At 41.8% G+C, this 24628-nt stretch overlaps 2 long non-coding RNA genes across 3 annotated transcripts; one reads left to right on the plus strand and one right to left on the minus strand.

The window, feature by feature from the left end:
• Positions 1–19428: 19428 nt before the first annotated feature.
• Positions 19429–20297, plus strand: LOC124702969. Its single transcript, XR_007002846.1, has 2 exons — positions 19429–19641; positions 19773–20297. It is a non-coding gene; the product is annotated as an uncharacterized LOC124702969 (long non-coding RNA).
• Positions 20298–20762: 465 nt separating this feature from the next.
• On the minus strand, positions 20763–22353 carry LOC124702970. Of its 2 annotated transcripts, none has more exons than XR_007002848.1 (2): positions 21531–22353; positions 20763–21453 (listed from the first exon to the last, which is right to left on the minus strand). It is a non-coding gene; the product is annotated as an uncharacterized LOC124702970 (long non-coding RNA). The 2 variants fall into 2 exon arrangements; XR_007002847.1 differs by having other exon boundaries at positions 21527–22353.
• Positions 22354–24628: the final 2275 nt, after the last annotated feature.

Consider the following 24628-nt stretch of genomic DNA (forward strand, 5'->3'; position numbering starts at 1 on the left):
TCTGAAATAACCGGTTGTAAGTAGTTACCTGATTAAGAAAAGCAACGGTTTTTCCAAACATCAGTGGCTGCTGTACAGGCTCCGCGCGACAACGCCTAGTCGAGAAAGTGCATGCTCCTTGCTCTGCTCAACACAGAGGAACTCCAATTTGAGTGGAGCCATGTCATGCCTGGCTATTGACGGGCCATTCTGACTCTCGGGCAGTGCACCTGCTGGCGTCCTGGCAACATGGAAGTTCAGAGCCACCAAAGTACCAGCGAACTCTGGAGGCCGGCGAGGCGGCTACATGGAAGTTCAGAGGAAGAGGGCGAGGTGTGTGGCTCGAGGTGGACTACCTGGCGCCCGCGCGGTGAACTCCCCGTCAGTGTGAGGTCACTGGAAGACGCGAGCAGATGAGATGCTGGGGAGGCCTCGACGACCGGAGATCGTGGAGCAGGCGCGGCGTTCCTCCAGGATTTAGGTGCCCAGCATCCATCTCCCAATGATCTCCCCCGACGACGGCAGGAGGGACAGGGGCAGGCGGCAAGGGGAAAGGCGGGGAGGGCGGTGGAGAGGGTGACGCGCGAGGGAAGCAAAAGGGCGGGCCGGCGCCGGGGAGGAGGCGGGTCGTGGATTCGGTGCTGCCGCCGAGAAGAAGGCACGCGGGAATTCGGGCCACCGCCGGGAAGAAGGCAAGCAGGAATTCGGGCCGCCGCCGAGGAAGAAGGGGGCGGACGTAGCTTGCGGGGAAGGAACAGGGCGGGGGCGGCGGTCGCCGGGGCGCGGCAGTTGGAGTGGGCGGCGGTCGCCGGGGAGCGCGGAAGGTGGTGTGGGCGGCGGTCGCCGGGGCGGGCGGCAGGTGGTGGGGGCGGCGGCGGAAGGTGGTGCTGAAGCCGGGGAGGAGCAGCGGCAGTGGATAAGGAGGAGCAGGTCGGGGTGTTTGGTTTCTTTTTCTCGGGCGTTCAGATCGGCCGTGTTCGGGATAAGGAACTGAAGTGGGATTAGGGGGTTCGAGAATAGCTATTCTAGAACCCTCTTAAGGGGGGTTCGAGATTAGTTGGGCTCTATATATATATATATATATATATATATATATATATATATATATATAGGTCTGCTATTCTCGAACCGGTTCGAGAATAACTATTCTCGAACTACTTGTGAACTTCCTGGGTGTTTCGAAGCGAACTTCTTGACGGACCACCAGAGTTGCATGTTCGTGCTGATAGTATTTTTATGTTGATTTTTGAACCGCTTACCGGAATGATGCATATAATATACCGTTGGATTCGTATGGAAATTTCGCATCTTTTTCATGTTTAATGTTTTCCAAATTCTGTATTTTAAAAAACTAATTTCAAATATACAAAACAGCATTTCCGCGGATTTCTCAGTTTTCGTGCAGTTTTGGGGGTTTAATTTTCAAACGCTTTATCGGATTGATGCATATGATACGCCGTTAGAAAGCTGTTGATTAGGAGCAACTTTTTTGTGTAGAACATTTTTAAAAATTCTCTACCGTGTAAGAGCAGATTTGAAAATACGTGATTCTGCTTTCCGAAATTCTATGTTTTTGCGTACTGTTTTTTGGGGCTTATTTTCGAACCACTTGTTAGAATTTTCGAAATGATATTGTGCTAAAAAGATATTGAATAGGCGCAGCTTTTACATTTTGTACTTTTTTCTAAATTTTGAACGGTTTAAGTTTAATTTCAGAAATACGCAAAAACGGAGATAATGCCGACACGAGAACATTTTGAAATTGGCTCATCCCAATTGATTAGTTGTGGCATTGCGGTGTGTTGGTGTATTAATAGAGTTATATTAGTGTTAATTTTACGTGGAACCATTCGATTTGCGCAATAAGAGGTTGTTCAGATTATTTCTATGCGTATGATTTCCGCAAAGAAAAATAGAGTACATGAGGGGCTCGATTATGGAAGTGAACTTCCCGATATCTGTTTGTGAACTTCTGATCGCGGTATAAAAGTTACTGGCATTTTAAAGTGAACTTCGTACATGTTGAAAGTGAACTTTTCTTCCCGAAATAAAGTGAAGTTTGACAAAAGCAAATTTCCAGCATGTTCATGGTGAACTTCCTTCTCGCACAAAGTTAATACTCACAAAAAATAAATTCAGCGGTGGTATAAAGTGGACTTCTGCCATGTTCCAAGTGAACTACCAAAAATCGTGTAAGCACAACTTTTGACTGGACTTTGACGTATTAATACAATGAACCACCAAAATTTATTCATGTTTCATGTTTTTTCTTTGATGAATTTTTTTGTAGTTTTACAAAGTGACAAACTTCTGATGCATCTTCATAATAAATTATAAATTAGCATTTTTAAACTTTATCTCTCACTCAAACACATTGTCCCCGTCCTTTTTCGTTTTGCATATTTAATAATGCTATTGAGTATGCTAAGGGGCGACCAACACACAAATCTCCTCTTGGTCGTCTGCCTTAATTCAACATCTAGAATGGCTGTTCAAAGATCTGTGCTATCACAGATAGTATGCACGTAACTTTAGGTACAGGCAGAGCGAACTTCCAGCCAAAAGAAAAGCTTTGCGACAAAAGAAGATGAAATCCCCAAGTTAGACAAGCGCGACTTGCATTTTAAATGTAATGGAACTTTACACTTCTCTGTGTATGTGCTTCAACTGAAATCAGTAGATGAACGAACTTCCAAACAAATGTAAGTAAGCTTCATGAACTAGCGAGGTGAACTGCAACCATCCAAACTTTGCTAAAATACAATGCTAAAAGACAAACTTTATGAGAAGAATAACACACAGAATCAATTAATAAATATAGTGCATCATGAGCTGAACGTCACATAGTAACAACTTTCTGAACTGGCGGTGCTCTTTTTCTGAAGTGCAGGTAATGCAACACTGGCAGGGCAGGTACACTGGTGTTCCTCCAATCTGATGTGTGCTTGCTGCAACTGCAAAGGCAAGCGGCTGCTCGCAGAACCTGAGAAAAAGATCAGATGAACCATCAGTGAGCCATCTTTGGGTTATGAAACCAAGCACGTGGCCAACTTAGTTAAGTAGCTTGCGCTTTTGCATTTTGAGAACAAAGTGAACTTCAGAGGACAACCTGAGTGAACATACACACATAGTTACCTATAAAAACTATGTAAACTTTTCTGATAAAAGTGGACTTCACATACTTTTACAAACCGAACTTCCTTAAAGAAACTTGAATTTATTCTATACAATGAATTTTCTATTTTCACCAATTTGCACTTCCACAAATACATTCTATTAGTTTCTCTGTAAAATATGATACAATCAACATCAATGAGCACCCAACTAAGCATCAACAAGAAATTAGCAACAACACTTCAGCGATTAGCAGTGTTAATAATAGTAGTAAGAAGTTACAGTAGCTGCGCCACCTGTAGCAAGTATGTGAAAACTGAAAGAAATGACTACTCCTATCAGTCTAAAGAATTTCTCGGTGGGCCACAACAAGTTTCTGACAGAAAGAAGAGTCTTTCTGGTTATAACAAAAGGAAAACATGAACTCCTTTAAAAAGGATATAGACTTCCACGGAAAACTAACTGAACTTCAAGACTAACAGATATTATTCTTGGGATACACGTGCACTTCTCAGGTCCAAGAAATGAGCTTCTCGAAATCAAAAAGTGAACTTCAGAATAATAATCTAGTATTAACAATTTACTCACAGCCATTGTACACTAAAAATGGAAGTAGTATTAACATTTTTCAAATGATCTCCAATGAACATATCGTTTGTACATTAATCATCAAGGTGATTGTTCTGCTGGAGACAATCCTCTGTTTATGTACTATAAAAACAATACCATAATAAGATAGAACTATTGCATAAACAAGAATCATCCATCCCGCAGCCACAAAATTCACAAATATTCTATCTAGCAGGAATATATAAACTGAAAATAGTAGTAGCTGTGAACTTCGCGAATTAAGAGAAGTGAGCTTCACAGATTAGGCAAGTGCGGATGAGAAGAAGTGAACTCATATATTTTTGATAAGGTTCTGTTTGTTTTTGCCATAAAAATCAGAGAACGGCATGTTTCAGTTTTGCTTGATGGCAGGCTGTAGTTTTATTTTTCCAATATAACATAACAATGAGAGCCTGTAATCTAGACCATAATAGCAAGATGATTGCCAACTGTATTTATTTCTTTTGCATAAGGAACATATGTTTTTCATGTACTGAACCAGTTTTGAACAAAGAGTTAACTTCCTTAACTATTGCAAAACCAACATTTTTACCTTTTGTAAATTAAGAGCATAAAAGAGAGACAAATTCGATCTTGTGGAAAATATTTCTAGAAACATAACTCATGTTTTTTGGTATAAAAGGAAACACCTGTAGAGCACAAAAATTACTTATTTGCACATACACAGAGAACATGGATTCACAAGTAGAAGCTACCACAATTTTAAAGTGAATATCAATGACTGGCAATACCTACGCGTCAAAAAGCTTGTCCAGCAGCAACAACCTCGTGCTAAACTTCTTTTTTCTCCACCACAAATACCGCACTTGTTATGTGGGAAGGAGCAGGAGGCCGTCCGGCCAGCTGCTGGCTGTGCGAGTGGGCAAGCAAGGCTCAGAGCCAACGAGAAAGAAGTTTAGATGTAAACTTCGTGATTAAAAGAAGTGAGCTTCACAATCTTCACAAATAACGAACCGATGTAGCTTAACTAGTGAACTTCCATGAACTTCTACTACCGCATGATTTACTGGACTTGTCATATTTTTTAATGAGCTTCTAGCTCTACCATAGACCAAATGTTTAACCTCCAGTCAGCTACACCGGCAAATGAAATTGGGAGCATGCAGAGAACAACATTTTAGCAAGCACACACCTGATAGTTCAAATGAACGAAATTGGGAGCATGCGGTTCACCGGATGAACCGCAGCAGCAGCACAGGAGTCCTCCGATAGCGGCGCACCGCTGGCAAGTTGAGTGACCTCCTGGACACAAGAGTGAACTGTCAAAAAGCATGAAACTAAACCGTCGACGTGCACAAAATGAAATGAGATAAACAAGGGGTGACGAAGCGGGGTTAGACGCACACGACAAAAAATGAACTTCTTTGGAGACAACAATACACCTAGACTTCCCAATAGCAAGTATACTTCTGAGAAAAGAAAACTAAACTTCCAAAAATATAGATAATTTGTACGATGCACATCATAACTCACTTTTTAGTGCAACCGTCCATCCAAAACTTGATACATATAAAGAACTAGAACAATTCCTAGACCAGTAATAGTTGAATTGCAGGCTCACACGAGTTCGGTTTGATATAAAATAACTCATGTTTTTTATATAAAAGCATATACCTGTAGGGCAAAACAATTACTCATTTGCATATGTACAGAATATGGATTCACAAGTAGCAGCTTCAATATCAATGACTAGCAATACATGCGCATCCAGTATACTTCTACAAAATGAAACGTAAATTTTCTTTGTAAGCAAACTGAACTTCTACCTTTCTATATAGTCAGAAACGCATCAGCACATACATACTAGTAAGAATGAAACCCCAGTACAGATGTTGTGAACTACCCAGCAATGGTTTCTTTTAACATGGTGAACTGCTGTTAATTTTAGAGGCTACGTTTTGGAATGAAAGTAGACTTAACGGCAAGGAAATACTAATCTTCATATCATGCATTTAGTACACATTATTTTTCATTTACACCAAAACACTAAACTTCATATTTCTGGTGCAGGCTCCGCTGGACTCCAGCAGCGGGCATCTGAACCAAGTGAGCTTCCGAAATAAGTTGAGGTGAACTTCCAAAGTATATTTTCCATAAAAAATTGGAGCTCACATATGTACAAATTGAACGACCCTGAAATAAAAGTTTTAGAATTCACAGAAATACACAAAGTGTACTGCCCGAATTCGTCTAATAAAGTGAACTCACATGTAAAAGGAAATGGAATATCAGTGACTAACAAAGTGCACACCCCAAGATCAACATATTTTTTGAAACACAAATTAACTTTCCAAACAAATTAACTTGTGTTTTGGAGCAGAAGGTGCATCTGTTAATTTTTTCCGTGAAATTTCACTTTTCTGCACACTGACCACAGTAGCAATGAACTTATGTTATTTCTGGCAAACGAATATGAACCTAGCTGTAATAAACTGAACTTTTGTAGGAAAATAAAAAGGTAAACTCCCATTGTTGATTGAACTGAACTTCCTATCTAATAAAATTAAACTTGACATCCAGACCACACTTTCTATATAAAAAAATGAACTTATGGCAAATACGAAGTGAGCTTCAGGAGAAGTTTCAATGAACTTCCAAAAAATTAAACAATTTCCTCTAAATGAACTTATGTACGTTTTGTACAGAGAGAACGTACAAAACTAATCTTCCAATGTTTATATAAGGCATAAATTGATGTTTGTACAGAGAGCAGCAGAATAAATCGAGTGCACACAGCAGCAGAATAAATCGAGTGCACAAATGCAAGTAAGGTAAGTACCACATTATCAAGCGCATAAAAAAAGTTGGTAGTGCATAGAGAAAATAATCGACACAAGAGAGAGAAGCTAGATGATTATGACCGTCAAACTAGCCCCTGAAGTGGTTCGAAATTACCTTGGCTCCATGAATCTTTTGTTCCAATAAATGAATAACTAGCTCATTACTAAATAGCTTGCTGATTATGAAATGAACTGTTGCGCTACAAAAACTGAACTTTGCCTTCGTACCAAGTGAACTCCCCTGAAAAAAAAAGTAAAACTAAATTTCCCAGTGAAACATACATCATAGATATGTAAGTGAGAATCACTGAAATGCTGCACTTGGTTTCGTAAAAAAAAATTGTTGCAATGATATCGGAGTTCAGAGGAGGCATCATACTAGTGACAAACAACAACAAACTGAAGCTGCAGTACTTTTCGAGAAGCAAAAACTGAACTACACAAAAAATAGAAAACGAACTTCTACGACAAATAAAGTACAGTCCTGATAATTAAGAATAAAAGTATTAATATTTTTGTTGGATAAAAGTGAACTTCACATGTGTACAAACTGAACGTCCTAACTAGAAATTGTTAAGTACCGGCACATCAATCACAAAAGATAAGGGCTAAAGAACAGCAAGATCAATCAACAAGTACCGGCACATCGATCAGACTTTTGACCTGCCCTAAATACATAAGTGTACCACCGGAACTTCATTTTGTGAACTATGAAGGCATTGATAAGTTGCATCTCTGAATGCTAATTCTTTTGCAATACACAATTGATAATATGCAGAAGACTATGATGGCATAATTAAAATAGGTGAACTTCCCCTCATAGGCGAAGTGAACTTTTACCCGATAAAATAGTGAATTTCAGAAGATAAAGAAATATTTATATGTTCTTTATATGCTTATATGTTCTGGATCTATAGAGATCCAAGGCCATGCTTCCTCGTGTATATGCACACCGATTTCGCAACATAGTAAATCATTATTTCAACCTTTTATGCTACAAAATGGCATCAGATTAAGTAAATAGTATTCCAGAACTTACAACACAAGGACTACTCGCGTTGAACTACTGCACTTCCTGCATTTTTCTCGGTACTATTTCCTGGACTGAGCCAATCCAATACGATTGACTAGATCGCTCGATGAGGCAAGCTTGTGAGCTTCTGTACAAGAGGAACAAAGTAAAGGGAGGTGGACAGTTCAGAAGTAGCGGTTCAGAAATAGCATCAGAATTCTGAAAACATAAAGCAGTGCAACCGGTAGGGCATGCAGTTCAAAAGTAAAAGAAACAAACTCTGCAGCAGCAGTGTCGACACTGATGCAAAGGTTGTCCAGCAGGATGCAGTGCACATGTCGCCGCAGCATAGACTGGGAGTCGGCCTTTCAGTAGTTCAGTACCCAATCGTAAGCTTCCATTCAGCGACAGAGGCTGCACATGTGGTAGTCTGGAGTTTTTTCTGCACAAATTAACAAGATTTTTACTTCTAGAAACTTTACTCGGCCAGTTTTTTATGCAGAGATAAACTTTTATGTACAGCTAGTGTAACACACTGCATCCTCTAATGAGCTGAAGTTCAGAGATTTCGTAAAGAAAAACGTAGTTCACATATTAAAAGGGAAAAGCTCGATGCGAGAAGAAGTTGTCGCGGTTCACATCAGAAATGCACTGGAGTGCACACCACCAAACATGATTCAGTTGGACTGAGCCAATCCAGGTCGATTGAATCGATTGATCGATGAGCTAGCTCATGTATAAGGAACAAAGCAAAAAAGGGGGCCTCTAGCTCAACAAAAACAGAGTGGCACTGGCCACACTATGCAGCCGCTCCTCCCTGCCCTCTGCTAAAAAAAATAGCCGCTATAAATTATTCCCAGCTTGTGCAATGACATTAAAAGCAAAAAAGCACGTCATCCTTTTAATATAAGTTTCAGTTTTCATAAACAGGAGCCAACCTAGCAATGAAACAAGGCGATAGTTACTTATACCTTCAGGAAATGCTCAAAATAATAGTTCAAATGATCTCCAATGAACATATCGTTTATATCTGTCATCCAGGTGATTGTCCTCGCTAAAGACCATCCTCTATTTTTTTTGTTTGACTTTCTGTTATTGTGTCAGACAACAATAATGTGAACCAAAAGAACAACCTGAAAATACAAAGTGAACTTGCGCCTATGAATAATGTGAACTAATGTTTTTAGTACCAGGCAGGTGAACAGAATAAAGTGAACTTGTCCCGATCCACGTTGCAGTCTTCTTTTTATCGATGTAATACATAATGGAAACAAATTAAAAAGGGGGGCTCACTAGAAGAAACAACACGGCAGCTCAGAACGGGCAGTTCAGATCACCCGATGGAGTGCCACAGCAGGTCGCTTGGCCTGGCTCGATGGCCACGCTGGCCTGAGTGCCTGACTGAGACGAGACTGCAGCGAGCCTGGACCATGATGGGGCGGAGCTTGCCGGCCAGCGCGCAGAGGTGGACGAGGCAGGGGATTGGAGAGGGGAGGACAGCGGCCGACGGTGGCTGGCGCAGGTGGTTGGGGAAGGGCCGTGCGGGATTGCAAACCGTCCCCGTGTGGATCCCTCGTGACTGGATGTGGACTCGCTGGTGAGCGTTGTGTTGGTGGTCTGGGAATTGGGAGGAGTACCGAAGTAGATGCAGAGGGAGTCCACGCCGGGCGCTCAATCGAGTCAGAGTCCCGCATCCGCGAGAATCGATGCTGGGAAGGGGATGGAAGGAGGGGTCGGCTACCGTGCAGGAGGCCGGGTGGCCGGTGAGGCAGGCGTGGAGGAGATCCGCGTCGCCAGAACAGGGGCAGCGCGGAGAAGCTCCTAGCCGACGGCCGCCGCGTAGCACAGCGGCGTGATGGAGGAGCTCCTGGCCGACAGCCGTCTGGGGAAGAAGGTGAGGCGGGATTAGGGCCGGGTGCGCAGTCGGAGGAAGAAGGTGAGGCGGGATTAGGGCCAGATGTGCAGTGCTCGTGGGGAAGTTCGGACAGTTCGGTAGGGGGTAGGAAGGAGATCTAGTTCAGGTCGGAAGGTTTTTCTGGTGGCTGGGGGTTCGAGAATAGCTATTCTAGAACCACTCTTAAGGGGGGTTCGAGAATAGTTGGGCTCTATATATGTATATATATATATATATATATATATATATATATATATATATATATATATATATATATATATATATATATATATATATATATATATATATATATATATATATAGATTGCCTGCTATTCTCGAACCGGTTCAAGAATAACTATTCTCGAACCCTTTACGAACTTCTGCTTATATGAATTGAAATTCTCAGCTTTATACATGTGAACTCCTCGTAGGCCTTTCACCACCTGCCTCGCTCCCCCCACTGCGGACCTGCCTCCGCGCCCACCGACCTACCCCGCACGCTGTCCGGGTCGTCGCGGCCGCAAAATTCTCCATCGCCGACAGCCCCACGGCAGCGCGGCTCTAATTCCGGCCGCCGGCCCCTCTCCATCTTCTTCCTTCGCCCTAAGGAGCTCCCCACGCGCAGGAGGCTGCCCCATCCCTCCCCGCAACCTCGTCTCTCACGGAGCCGACGCAATTTTGAGTATGGCCGATGGTGAGATGATGCATCCCGGCCTCCCATAAGGCCGCTCGACCAGCTGCAGAGCTCGCCGGCACCGACGACAGCTCTCACCGGACGGTCGGCTTACGCCCCTCCTGATACGCGGCGAGGGAGCGTGGACTCTGCCGACCCAAGTGCCCCTTGTCGGCAGCAACTGCCTTGATGCAGTTCAGTTCACCGACGCCCAGGAAATCTGCCTTGCGCGTCCACATCGCGCCGTTGGAGAGTTCACGGTGTGCCGCCAGGGAGTCCAGCTCGTGCGTCCCGTGCGAACTCACCTGCTTTGCTCGAAGGAACTGATGTGAACTGCTCTGCATCTTTGAGATTCACTTCCTGGTCTGAAGTTTGTCTAGGTTGTACATGGTTAGGTGATTGCTGCTACGTTAATTGTAAGAGATCCGGATCAACGGATGTGTGAGGTTCACAGGAAATTACTGCCGGTGTTGTGCTTCTCTGCTGCTGCCTACGTTCTGAATTTTTTATGTGCAAAAGTTATTGACGTTTTTCTCTTCTTATTCAACATTCTACATGGTGTATACTAGAAAAAATCCACTGTATGATTTAACTGATATATTAACTTTTGTTAATTTTCTGAGAATAAACATCTGAATTTTTACTGAGTGACCTTCTGTCCGCTGCTTTTTACTACGAGTTTTTTCTTCAAACGAACAGAACTTCTGACCTGAAAGAATGATCTTTTTATACATAACTACTGTAAATGAACTTCCCAAAAATTAAGTAATGCTTAACTCATTTTTTATCATCTAATTTTCCAGTTAAAAATAAGATTTCATTAACTCCCTAATAAAATAAAAAGAGCTGGTGAGAAACAAAGTGCACTCCCCAATAATAAAAGTGTAATTCAATGAAGTGAGCCGCCAATGATTTCTCTTTCTAATTTTCTAGCGGACAGCATACTGCTTCGCCGCCCAGTCAAGAAAGTACATTGCAGACCTCGGATAAGTGTAGTGCACATTCCTTTTTGTAATGAACTTCATCCGACGACAGAGTGAACTTTTTATCTGTGAAAAAGTATTCACAAACTACGCTTGGTGAACTTTTGTTTTCTGGGTTTTTGTTCAAGGAACAACTTTGTAGTTTTAGACGATGCATCAAATGGTTTTCCGCCTGGTAAGAAGTGTTTTTTCTGCTATGTTCAAAGCGAACTACCAAACGTAACTCAACTTTCAAGAGGTTTGTATTGATTTTTCTGTTCAGCTCAAGGTGAACTTCCATGCGATAAAAAATGAACTTGCACTTTGGGAGAAGTTACAACTTAAAAAGGCTGAACTTCAGGCGAGTGAATTTCCTTTTGGAGGGGAAGTGAACTTACCGGATAAAACTGGGAAACGTTGTAGTTTGCTGAACTTTGAAATGCTACCAGATTTAGCCCGAGTGGCTACAAATTACAACTTAGAATAATTACAAATGCAAAGCTTTGCCGAGGCTTGTCCTTAAACTTCGAGACAACCTGGTCTCTTTCAGAACTCCGCACTTGTTTTTATCTGAACTTCACGACCAAGTACCAACAATGTACCAAAAAGTAGGTGTCAGGCCTTTTTATAAGCCAGAGGTGAGAAATCACAGCAAGACATCAACTATACTTCCAAGATTGAAACAATGTACAATGGTATTATTGAAGAAATTAGCCAGACAAGCATGGCAGCAGAAATTATACTAGTATATTCAAACATCAAAACAAGCTAGCAGCAGAAAATCAGAAATTGCAGGCACAGCCTCCAGTGGATGACTCAACTGCCGCACTGCCTCTTGCGGTGGCACAGCGCTGCATCTTAGCGGACGGGTGGACTGCCGGGCCGCACACTACAGTACTTCCATGTAACCTTTTACACGTAGCATGAGAGGAGCTGTACAAGATCTTGAGTCTCTTTTTATTGTCGGCATGAAATCCCAAACCTGCAACTCATCAATAGTATAATTATGAGAGTAGAGACAAAGATTAAATTTCTTTTATTACTGCATTTGTACAAATCACTAGATAAATAATGTACAAGTAAATGCGAACTGTTTTCGCCACGAAAAATTGAATGCACAAAAATTAAATGAATTTCTGGGCATTAACAAGTGAACTTCGAGAGACATTACAAGTGGACTCCGGGTCGGGCATTTTCTTGACGGCCTTTTCACTAGGGATTTTTTTAATATTTTTTTCGAATGTAGTGAACTGTTTTTAGACTGAGGAGTGAACTTGTCTTACATTGAAAGTAACATACTTTCGAGAACAAATAATCCAGTTTAGCAGACAAGGAAAACTTACTTTTAGCAGAAAACATTCTGACTTTAAATATATAAATACTATCGAGCATTTTGCAAAACTAGTTTGTGATCTGTCTAAGCAATCAAGACAGTTGCAAGACTCCAATAAATTCTTCTATTTTGTCCTTTGATTAGAATAGTTAAGGAACAAATAAGAAACTATAATCCAACCCACTTGGACGAGGCTAACATGAATTAACTCCAGATCCAAAGAAAACTAGAATTGAAAATAATAGGGAACACCACATACAAGCTGGCAACATTATCTTTTGATCAAATGATTCTCACGGGATAGCAAGTACTAGTAGTGCATCAAGATAAGGAAAGAGTTAAAGCATATACATGGACCAAGAAGCAACAGAGGAACGAGTGAAGTCATATGGTTTTTTAAAAGATCATACACACCTTACGAACTGGTCCAACATCATATCCGAACTGCGGCAGCTTCGATGTGTCCGACTTGACATTGTCTTGTAACCTGCATTTCCTCCAATTAAACAGAGTTAAACAGGACAGCTTGACATGGTCTCCAAATAAGAAGTGAACTTCCCTTGTGAATAATATGAACTATACTAATTCTTTTCCTACAAGGCCGAAGCATCAACTTCCATTTCTTTCTATTAAATACAAATGGAGCGAGATCTCGTATGCTTTTCTTGCAATACTCTCAAACCAAATGGAAACGAAGATCAGGGCCACATTAGACAGTTCAGAATAAAATAAGCCCAGCAGAGTCATGGATGGAACCGAGATTCGAATGGACCCCCACGGTGGTAATCGTGAACTCCCGTAGCACTATGTGCAGGAAAAACTCCCAAATAATAGGAAGTGAACTGGTCCTAGTAATAATGTGAACTACTATTTTTCATACTAGCCGGGAAGCATCTGATAATAATGTGAACTACTATTTTTCATACTAGCCGGAAGTGGGCTCTTCCTAGCGACGAAGTGGATTCCCCAGAAAAGAAAAGTTAACGTCCAAAAAAATGCAAATTCCTATGCTGATAAACTGAATTTGTCCGATATAATAGATTGAACTTCTGACACATGGTTAAATGGATTTCTATGTTTCGAACATAGGGAAAAACTTGATAATACCAGCAAGTATTTAACACTTTCTATTTCAGATTTTATCAATGGAAACGCATAAGCAAGTGATATAAAGAGGAGATAAAAGGAATCATACATTGTTATACAGAAAATCCCACCAAAGATTTTGCTTCATCTGTCCCCATAGTTTCTTTACTCAACTCTAAAGCATCAACAAGCTGCATGAAAAAACCATCACATCGGTTTATTAGGGATATGAAAGATGATATCGGCACAAAGAGGGAAACTGAATTAGTTTGGCAACAGTATCAGGTATGTAAAAACAGCGAGAAAGATATACAAAGAAACTTATACATCAAGGTTTTACAAAGCGAACTTCTGAAATTCAAAGAGTGATCTTCAATTTCCTTTATGCTTTTTTTGTAGTAAAGTTTTCATGAAACATCATGTTTTTGAAGACTGAACTTCGTAACAAGCGAATTGTGAACTTCCAAATTGCTACTGGCAAATCAATGAGAAAAGTTACACACCAGCTAGATCTATCAGCACAAGGAATGTGGACTTGTTGGGTTCATTATAAATTCTGCTGGCTGGTTGTATAGCTGAAAAGATTTCTCTGGTAAGCATCAAACCTATGCAGAATTTCACGAAGCCACTTGCAGAAGTGCTGGTGCATGCCCCCAAAAGGAGCAGTCATGTGTGTTTCACAAGATATTTGAGTTTGAGCACTTGATAAAAAACAAGTGAACTTCCCCTCATCGACAAACTGAACTTTCGAAGTGCATACCAAACGCAAAGTGTCCTCATTTTCATACACTTATTCGAGAAGATACCAAATATGTTTGCCATCAGGAGCCACCCCAAAGGTCCTGACATACAGAAGGTAGAGCTTATCATCTAGAGCTCATTGTAGTGACCTAGAAAAGCAATGGAATAGCATAAAGCTAGATATAGTGTTACACTCATGAGCACGATTGTTATGAAAGTTAATTCACAAGCTATTTGAGTTGCACCACATGATAAAAAAGTGAACTTATCCTCATTGACGAACTGAACTTTTACTAAATAAAATAATGAACCTCGGAACAACACTTGTTTTTTAATTTAATTGCAATTCCCACGTGCTTCAATATTTTTTGTTGCGAACAAAGTCAACTCCCGTGCGAGACAAAAGCCAACTTTAATAGTTGATATAAAATGAACTTTTGTACAATTCTTTAAAAGTGTCGGAGAGAGCAAAGCTAGAACATAACGGCTTCTTTTTACACAATAAGAAAGGGGCACCCTCTGTCGACATTAGCAATTCACAACAAACTACAAGAAATAGCTCACAAAACAATCTCTAAAAATAATAACTTCCTCCCACCATTCAATTTGTTTTCCAAATCAAATTGAAATGAATTTTCATGCGTGACACAACTGAACTTTCTGCAGATTTAAAATGAACTGCCCGACAATAAGATAATTTTTTAGCGAGACAAAGTGAAATACCGACGCGTTCATATTGAACTTACGGGCATACGGTTTGAGAAATCAAAGAAAAACGCAAGTGACATGAACTAATGGTAATTTAGTTAGTACCACACACCATGAAGAAGTACAATAAAAATTAGCAACATATGCAAATTTCCGGATTTGAAAATAGTGAACTTCGTGACAACAAAATCTGAACCTTTCCCTCGTGGGTGAATTAGACCCTTTTTTGCTGAAAGAAATGAATATCCGCACTATACCAATTGAACTTCTAAAAAATAAAGTGAACTCTCCCGTCAATAAAACTGAACTTCGACAAAAAATTGACTTTCACAAGGAACTAAATAAACAAGTTCATATCTAAACCTAATGGATGAACTAAATAGCAAGTAGCAAGAGATGTAAACTTCATGAATTAGGGAAGTGAACTACAAGGATTAGAAGAAATGAACTTCACATCTTGCACTCGTCCCGGCAATGCTCCTGAGAGAATATCGTCGGCATCCTGTAGCTGCTCGAGTATTGCACATACGCAAACTAACTTCCTGCCAACAGAGAATGAACTTTAGGACAGGAAAAAGCGAACCTCCTTAATTTATTTTATTGTAGAAGTAACATGTAGTCAGACATACATCAACATATAAATGAATAGTTGAACTCCTAGGCGAGAAAAAAATGAAAATAGCAGTAGATGTGAACTTCGCAAATTAATAGAAGTGAGCTTCACAAACTTCTCAAATAAAGAACCGCTGTAGCTTAACTAGTGAACTTCCTATTTTTCCACTATTTTTTACAGTAAATAGAACTTCTATTCCAGGTCAAAACAAAGTGGGTGTACACTGCTCTGTTTCTCACATTCAGTGTCCATCATCGTTTCATACCATTATATACATCCGTATATGCACTTGGTTTTACTAACAGACTAGTTTATACATACATGGATGAAAGGGCTGTATGAAGCAATGGCATGCAAATGCTTGTTGGGAGACAAACTAAGAAATAAACAGGAAATGACAAACATGAGTTGGACGACTGTGGGCTACCATGAATTGTAATTAACTCTAGCTTGTGTTGGACTTCTTTTTAACTGCAATCTATGATTTTTTTAATCTGGACTTATCATATTTTTAATGAGCTTCTATCTCCGGCATAGTGAAATCTTTGACAACATATAACAATTCTATCGAGACAAAAAAAATGAACTTCAGCAACAGACAAGGTGCACTTCAGGACCAAAACTAAAACTCGAGAATATGCACTTCTATTTTGGGATCATCTCACTGCTAGGAAAACTAAAAGTGCACTCCACTAGATAAATTCTTTTGATTGATCATTTTTAGCCAGATACAAACACTTCTATTTCACATCAGTGACATCACTAGTACGCAGCAGCGATAACAGTAGTTCACATCAGCGGGAGCATAAGTTCACTTGACTACCTGCATGAATCTGGTGCTAGAGGGAGTCCGGAGCGACGCTCGCCGGAGTGCTGCCATCCGGCCCGGGCGGGCGATGCGGGTCAACGACGGCAGAAGCAACCCGGGCCGTTGGTGGAGCACGGCACGCGGGACCGGAGGCGGGTGGCGATGGCGCGCGGGGCCGGGGCGGAAGGCGGCGGCGCGCGGGGATGGAAGGTGGAAGGCGGCGGGAGGGGTGTGAGGTGGGCGACGGCGGCCCACGGGCGGGAGGGTGGGGGCAGCGGCGCGCGCGGGGCGGGAGGAGGGCGGCGGCGGCGGCCTGCGGGGCGGGAGGCGGGCGGCGCGCGCGCGGGGTGGGAGGCGGAAGGCGGCGTGCGTGGCGGAAGGGGAAGGCGACGCGTGGGGTGTGAGGTAGGTGACGGCGGCGCACGGGCGGGAGGTGGGGGCGGCGACGCGCCGGGCCGGAGGCGGAAGGAGGCGCGCGCGGGCGGGAGGTGGGTGGCGGCGGCGCGCCGGCGGTGGAAAGTAGTGGTCGGGCGCACGATTTGTTCGTAGTGGGGAAAGGAGCACGATGGAGGGTGGAAGTTCATTTACTCCACGTGTGGGTCGGGCAGGTCCAGATGGGTGGGGCTTTTTGGTCGGTTAGTTCGGTTGGTTTTAAGGAGGTTCGAGAATAACTGATACAGAACCCCTCTAGGGCGTTCGAGAATAGTTGGCCTCTATATATATATATATATATATAGGGAACTCTATTAGATACACCCGGGCGCGGAATAATTATTCTCGCTCCCGGGTCGGCCGACCGAGCCGGTTATCCGGTGCTGCACACACCATGGGCAGACTCCATGCGTTGTAATTTTTTTTTCCTGGTTTAGGTTGTCGGTTTTCTTTTATTGTGGGGATCGGGACGTGCACTCCCACTAGACCCAGTTTCCAGAAACTGCAGCAATGCGCTCAACTCCCCAAATCCTCAGGCTCCCGGCCGCTGCCGCCCGGAGATTCCGCGCCGTATTCGCGTCCTGCTCGCCGACCCAGCTCCACCAGTTCAATTTCTTCCACTCCCTCGCTGGCGGTCCGGAATCCCAGGGGGCGCCGAGGGGAGCTGCGTGTGGAGCGCTTCCCGGTGGAAGACGACGCGTCCGCGAGCAACTACGCCGCCCAAGTACTTGCTGTCCTCTCCTCCGCCCAGCCTCTGATTCCCCGCTCGCGAGTGCGGTATTCCCATGATGATTCCGCCGTCGCCGCGCATCTCTCCACCATCCTCGTCCCTCAACGCCCTCTCTGCCAGGCCTCTCTTCCGCGCCGCTTCAAAGGTAGGCAGTCCTCCGTATAACGTCAGCTCCCGGGGTAACTTTTTGGTGGCTCGTGTATTCTTGCAGGGAACGGGCGGGTGGCGTAACAGGCCACCAGAGGAATCTCCAACTTCATGGATTCTCTCTTAGCTTCAAGGAACCTGCGAAGAAATAATGCCCAAAGCAGATTTTAAATAGGTATTCCGTATCATCGATCAATCCACTGTAGGAAACGTTTCATGGACAGTAGTTTTAGATAATTAATTGTATCTTATCTGCTATTCAGTGACCTGTCTGTTTTTTAAATATTGAATATCACCGATTCTGCAGGATTGTTTCACGATTGATCTTTAGGTAGAGGTTCTTTAATGGCAGTTGCAGCTATACAGTTTCTAGGCCTTACTGCCCTGCTTGTTGGAAATAGGAAATACGCACCTAGGAGTAGATTTATGGCAGCGTAATTGTTCTGTTTGTTGTCCTGCTGTAATGTAATGGCAGTGGTAATTTGGAACTTTGCACATGGCATGCTTAGGAGTAGATTATACATACCTAGCGATACTGCTTGATCCATGATTGGTCGCAATTCGCCACTTTAATCACACAGTAGGCCTATATGACTATGTTTATTGCTCTCTAATTTTGGGTGTTTCTCCTTGAATATTATGTGACCCTGGGTGGGGAAGATAAACTTTTACCAAGTTATTATTGAACACAAGACCCATCAAGGAACTAGTTTTCTGTGAACACAGTAGTAGGATATTGTTGTTGCGATTCAATCTGATGGATTACTTCCTTTCTCGAAACACTGTCATGATGCTTTCACTTCCAAGAGAAAGAATGTTAAGAAGCTAAAAGAAAGGATGTTAAGAAGCCAAAATAATATTTATATGTAGAGAAATATTATTTGTTGCAGTGTTCAATAATCTGGGTTTAAATTCACGTGAATCTGCCAACCTTATGAATGGGGATATTGCCTATTTTTGGGGCTTTTAATCTCTACTTGAGCTTACAAATTTAGCATTTTTTTGGAAAATTCTTGAAACAAGCATAATTTGTCTTTACTGCCCAGCCTTGGATTCTATACGGTAGATCCGTATCATCATTTTTACTGAAGGTGTACAGACTAAAATCAAAATGGAAAACTTTTCTCCATAGCATTTATTTTCTTCTAATTGTGGAAATTGGTTGTATTGTGTGGAAGCTGCTTCAGAAAACGGACTTATTTTATGTTGTTTCTAATCACGCAACATCCCTAGTAACTTGTGCTAATTGGTTCTACTTATTATTGTAGCAAGATCACTAGCACACATGCTGTTGTGTACCCAATTTCAGTGATGTCTCTGGTATGCATCTATATCCTATACTCAGAATACTCTTTAGGTGGGAAATACTTTTTTGTCTGAAATTTTCTCTTCGTTAAATACTTGATGGGTAGATGGTATGCTTGATTTGTTATTCTACACTCATTTTTGGCAAAGTAGTATGTAACTATTTAGATTTACCATTATGTGAATGAAATTGTTAGGATACACTAGAAGCTAAATTTTCTTGATTAACCATGGTCCGGTATCGATATTTTTTTAGAAAATATACATCTTCCCATGTGCATCAGAATCAGTTTTCGCAATATTTGGTTAAATACACTGATGATTCATCTAAATTTTTATCTGCATGGCTTTCCATCTATTGCACACCCATTATGCTATTTGGTCATTTCTATTTTTGGCAGTAGGCCAATAACTTCAACCGAGACACTACTTCTAAACTTTGCTCTCTATTTATGTCTAGTTGGGCGCACAGCGGCAGTGGATGGCTTTGGTGTAACATAAATAAGGTTGTATACTGAGAGCACATATGCTGGCTTAATGCTAATTTGTTGCTTTATTTGGAAGTGGGTATATGTTGTCCGGGTACCAATAAAGGAATTGGTATATGTTATGGACAATCCTGTCGGTGTGTTCTCTATTGGCTTCAACAATTTTAACGGCGGGTTCGGTTTTGGTCATAGTGGCATGCCAAGGTCATCGTCGAGAAACCTTCATCCCAATTGCCATTAATTACTTACCGATTGATATTTCAAGTTTTAGTTGGTCTTTTTCTTATTGGTTGGGCAAGCGATCTGACCCTGTGATGAAATTATCAAATTGCCAGGGAAGCAGGGACGCAACAAAGGATCGGAAGATGCAGTACAACGGCCGATACTGGATCTCCCGTCCCCACCAAAGGCCTCAGGCACCCAATGGCAGTGGCGCCTTGGCTCTTATCGGTGACTCCAGCAGCAGCGCCTTCGTACCGGATATAAGCTCCCTGGACAAGTCTCTCCGGCACTACTTCACTGCAGACTAGCTGGCTATCACAATGCGTTGGAGAAAATTCTAGTGACAGCCAGAAGATAAGCTACGACATGAGCTAGCATGCAAGACAATGACATAATTGTGTTGGTCAGGTGTGATCTTTCCCAGGGTAGATAAGTTATGGGAGTAATCAGTGCGGGAAGCAATCTGTAATTAGTGGCTCTTAAAGCCCTCTTTTCAAAAGCTGGAATTTCGTGGTACCTGAGTGGAAATTATGTTGTTTGGTACGGAATTCTTAACTTCTAGACAGCCAATTCAATTCAGTTAGTACTGAATCCTTTGGTTAACAGTAGAACAACATATGTTTTCCCAAATTTGATTACTTCGTATGCCTTTTCCAAACAACTAATTAAATCAGGTTACTAACCATGCAAGCGATGTAACAAAAGAAAATAAGGTAAACGTAAGATGGCTGGAAAGTGAAACTCGAGCCAGGCTACAAACCACCTCCGTAGGGTGCATGTGATGTGAAGTGCAACTTGATATTTTGATTCTTTTTTAAAGGAAATTCGTTGTGCACTTTTAGGAATTTGCAAGCTCAGCTAATTAGCTAGACCTACATATTTGTCGACCATACAAGCATGCATGTGCATATACTTAACCACTAAGGTAGCTAGATCTAGATAGGACCCTTCAACTCTAAAAATAAGAACTATTAATCTGCTAGCTACAGAGAGAGATATGTTAAAATTGGCATAAATAAAAAATCTGGGAAGTAGGACTTCCAATTACATCGGTTATTTCTTCCAAAGATATCATGTTGTCACACGAATCAACATCACACATATAAAATATGGTATACAATGGGACATAAAAAAACTCAATTACAAAATGTCACGTAGGTGACATGCATCATTCTTGCAGTACAACAATTCTGGATATGATCTGGTAGATGATGCCAATAGAAGAAAGCATTCATAAGCAAGTACATTACATGGACATGACACCAGAATAAAGATATTCAACTACATACAGAAGTACAATTTGTTTTAGGGAGAGTATGCACAAGCTCTCCGTGTCTACATGTCCTTGTCAATTTCCTGTGCACTGCTAGTGTGTTGAGGTATCTGAGTAAAGGGGATTTAGTTGAGCCAAAACCTCCATGGTCACATCTGGCTCAAACCAGTTCTGCTAAGGGGAGCTTCAAATCAAGTGTTTTAGATATGGATTTTCATGGGTCTGAACTTCTCCAAAGAATCAGGTAGGCCTGGTTTCATTCAAATCATGTAAGATGACGCACTAGAGGTGCGCTGATTCGTCTTTGTCTGCAATACACAAACTATTGATGAAAATTCACAAGATTAGAAGGATAACACCATATGGCATTAAGTGGATTGAATGAAAATATCGGGTTAATGTTACAATGGAGCTGAATCTTCAACGATCAAGGTCAACACTTTGTACTTGAAAGACGGAGCCAAAGCCTTAACAGGTGAGCACTTTCTCATGACAGGGAAGTATTGGATATAAGATGAAACCTGCCAGAGTTTCAAATGAGTATAAAATAACAAACAGTCGGAATAAAATATATATACAAGGCATAAGTAATACCTACTCCATCAAACTTCTGTCACATAGGCCAATTTCATGCAGAGCAAAGGCGCTAACAATACTTCAAGAAGAATATGACATAATTCTTTGTTCTGTAGAACTTGAAAGGAGAAAGCAGTTTGGAACTGAAATGTTTATCTCTCATGCAGCACTTCGGTTATTTTTTTGAACATCAATATATATTAACTTTCAACGATCATAGTACAAGATTACAAAGCTCTGAAAAGAGTAAGAGCCTCCTGCTGCTCTTCGGTGACTGTGTTCCATGGAAAACAGTAGCGCAAGGAGCAACTTTGGTCTGGGATTTCCTCGAACTTGACAATTTCTTTGAGGTACTCGAAACCATTGGCCTACTAATGTTGGTGGTGGTCTTCCTAGCACTAACATCATCCCACATCAACAAAAGCAAGATAATAAGAGTTACTGAAACAAATGAAATAAGATGCGCCTACGACCTAAAAAAATAGCATAAAATTATGAGAATGATATGTTATTTCTCAAACAGAAGCATCCTATATAGGGAACGTTATGCTAGTGAAAAATATACAGAGAACATGAACTGACAGTGAAGCAATTGCATCAGGTAATCAGAAAACATTTACAAGGAAAACAGCTACATGACTCTCCAACTGTAGTTCAGGTGTCGCAGCTTGTTCAGGTTAAGGTGGAGCATGCCCAAGACAAGCTTGTGACTAACAAGGATGCAGTGTAATATTTTTACACAACTCAAAATTGCTAGTACTAAAGCACAACTTAGAAAAGCATTCAAGTCTGACAGAAAAGGGGTATGAAGCATTACAAAATCAGATTTCTAGGAATATGATTAATATTCAGAAAGTCTCTTGTATAAATGGGACAGTACCACAACTACCGTGTTCGGTTTTCAATAGAGGAGCTTTTACAGCATTGTAAATTGTTAACACAGATACAATGTCCTCGAATGGACATTTATTTCTCAGCTCCATTCCATGTTGCCAAACTAGACCATACAAGTCTGATAGGAAAAGGCATTTTATTGCCCTGATATTTCTATGTGTATTACTTGGATATACAACCTAAGAAAATGACAATTGTAAAAGTACTTTCTATTGGGTTCACTTTTGATTCATTTTTACGAACTCGTTTTGTCGTTTGTAGAAGGCAAAAAATGTTAATATGGCATATTGTGCTTTCGAGTTCCCCTGGACTTGCTATTTGTTCTCTCTAGATCCAGCTTCACTCATCCCTGCGCAAAAAGAAAACCAATCCCACCTCTCTTCGCTCTCGTATTTTTTCCAGAGGTGTTTAATCTACAATTCTCGTATTTTTTTTTCAAAGGTGTATAATCTACAATCCTAGATCTTAACCTCTGGAATATGACATTTGCAAAGTGTTGAAGATAGGGAGGACATAATAGTTGTTGGTAGTTGTAACCTGAACCAGTGCATCTTCATACTAGATGAACTGGCCGGAAAGAGGCCAGTGGTAAAGTTAGGGATTTTCTTTGCATATTATGAAGAGTATCATGTAATTGGCATCCTCCTAGGTGATTTATACAAAAACTTACAGAGAAGTGAATGGCCAGCTACTGTACTTTACGTCGAAGCCCACTGGTGTTCTGCGCTCACCGTGAATCGATCCAAAACACGGATCCCAACTGTTGTGCCGATGCCACCCTCAGCCACCACCCGCCGCGTGGCCCGACCAGGCTGCTGACGCCGCCACCATGCCGCCATGGCGACATTGCCACACGGTGACATGAAACCTACAAATCTTGCATTGCTTAGTCTAATAGTGAACATTTGATTGGGTCCAGAACAGAAAAAATGGAGCTGAACCCGACGAATCAATGAATCATAGACACACACAACAGGATTTGTAGCTCTCTCTTTATGGGAAGGCACGGGAAAAATGTAGCAGGATTTGAGGCAGCCGTAGGTCTAATCTGGAGACGCAAGTTCTGTTTGATTTCTCCCTAGCATCTAATCTTACCTAGCGGACCAGATCGCCACATCTATGAAGAAAAATTCAGTCTTGGCTGACATAGAAAAGGCGCACATATCAGATCTTGCGGAGGCCATAACCAAATTCGTGCAGGCCGATTGAAAACAAGCAAATCTTCATTTACCTTGTAAGGGGATGCGACAGTGTGCACCCAATCTGAGGTTGATGCCCCCGAAGTCACCAGTAGCCGCAATCCCACAGTCGATCGTTCCCTTCCGCTCCAGTGGGAGCTGGTTTTGTTGAGGCCAATCACACCATACCGCCATTGATGCCGCTTCGAACGGCCGACCACGAAGCTGCTGATTTCACCCATCGACGACAACGACTATCCCTGCTTGCTTGGTCGCCCACCCACCTCTCGCCGCCGGATGCGCACCCGCTGGCCGCTGCGCGAATTCCAATTCCCCAAACCGCTCCCAAGAGGAAAAAGAGGTGCTCCTGGTCCTGGGTAGTGGGCTAGCTCCCAAGCCCACGACCGTAAACTGTCGATGCGAAATTAAATTACGGGAGGTGTATGGTGTTGCGACTTGCGACCTGCGAGCCACGCGAAACAGGTTCGGTGGACGTGTGGAACCGGGTGGCGTCCAAGCATGCCGTAAATTTATGTCACATCTAATACGGCCTGGTGCGCGTGAACTGGTGGTGCGCTCCGTGCGATGGATGAAGCCGCTTGTGCGTAGGCTGACCCGGGTGCAGAATAATATTCACCGCCTAGGAGTCAATAGCGCGTCTCTATATATATATATATATATATATACACCCGGCAGTAGTAGTTACTCCACGTGTGTTTCACACAATCTAGTTAGTATCATCATACCAAAGAGTATATACATGTAGTATGAAGTATATAAGAATATTTTGGTAGTATATATACTACTTTGTAGGTAGTATGTACACTTTTTACGTACATCTATTTTTTACGTATAAATATGCATATATTTTATATATATAGTGCAAACTATGGGTGTATTTAAATTTTTTTCACCAAAGTTGGTATGTAGTATATGAGACGTGGGTGTAGTTACACCGGGAGTAGGAAGTATTTATCCTATATATATATATATATATATATATATATATATATATATATATATATATATATATATATAAAGTATGTAA

Source organism: Lolium rigidum, chromosome 3 (genome assembly GCF_022539505.1).
Source record: "Lolium rigidum isolate FL_2022 chromosome 3, APGP_CSIRO_Lrig_0.1, whole genome shotgun sequence".
Classification (NCBI taxonomy): Eukaryota; Viridiplantae; Streptophyta; class Magnoliopsida; order Poales; family Poaceae; genus Lolium; species Lolium rigidum.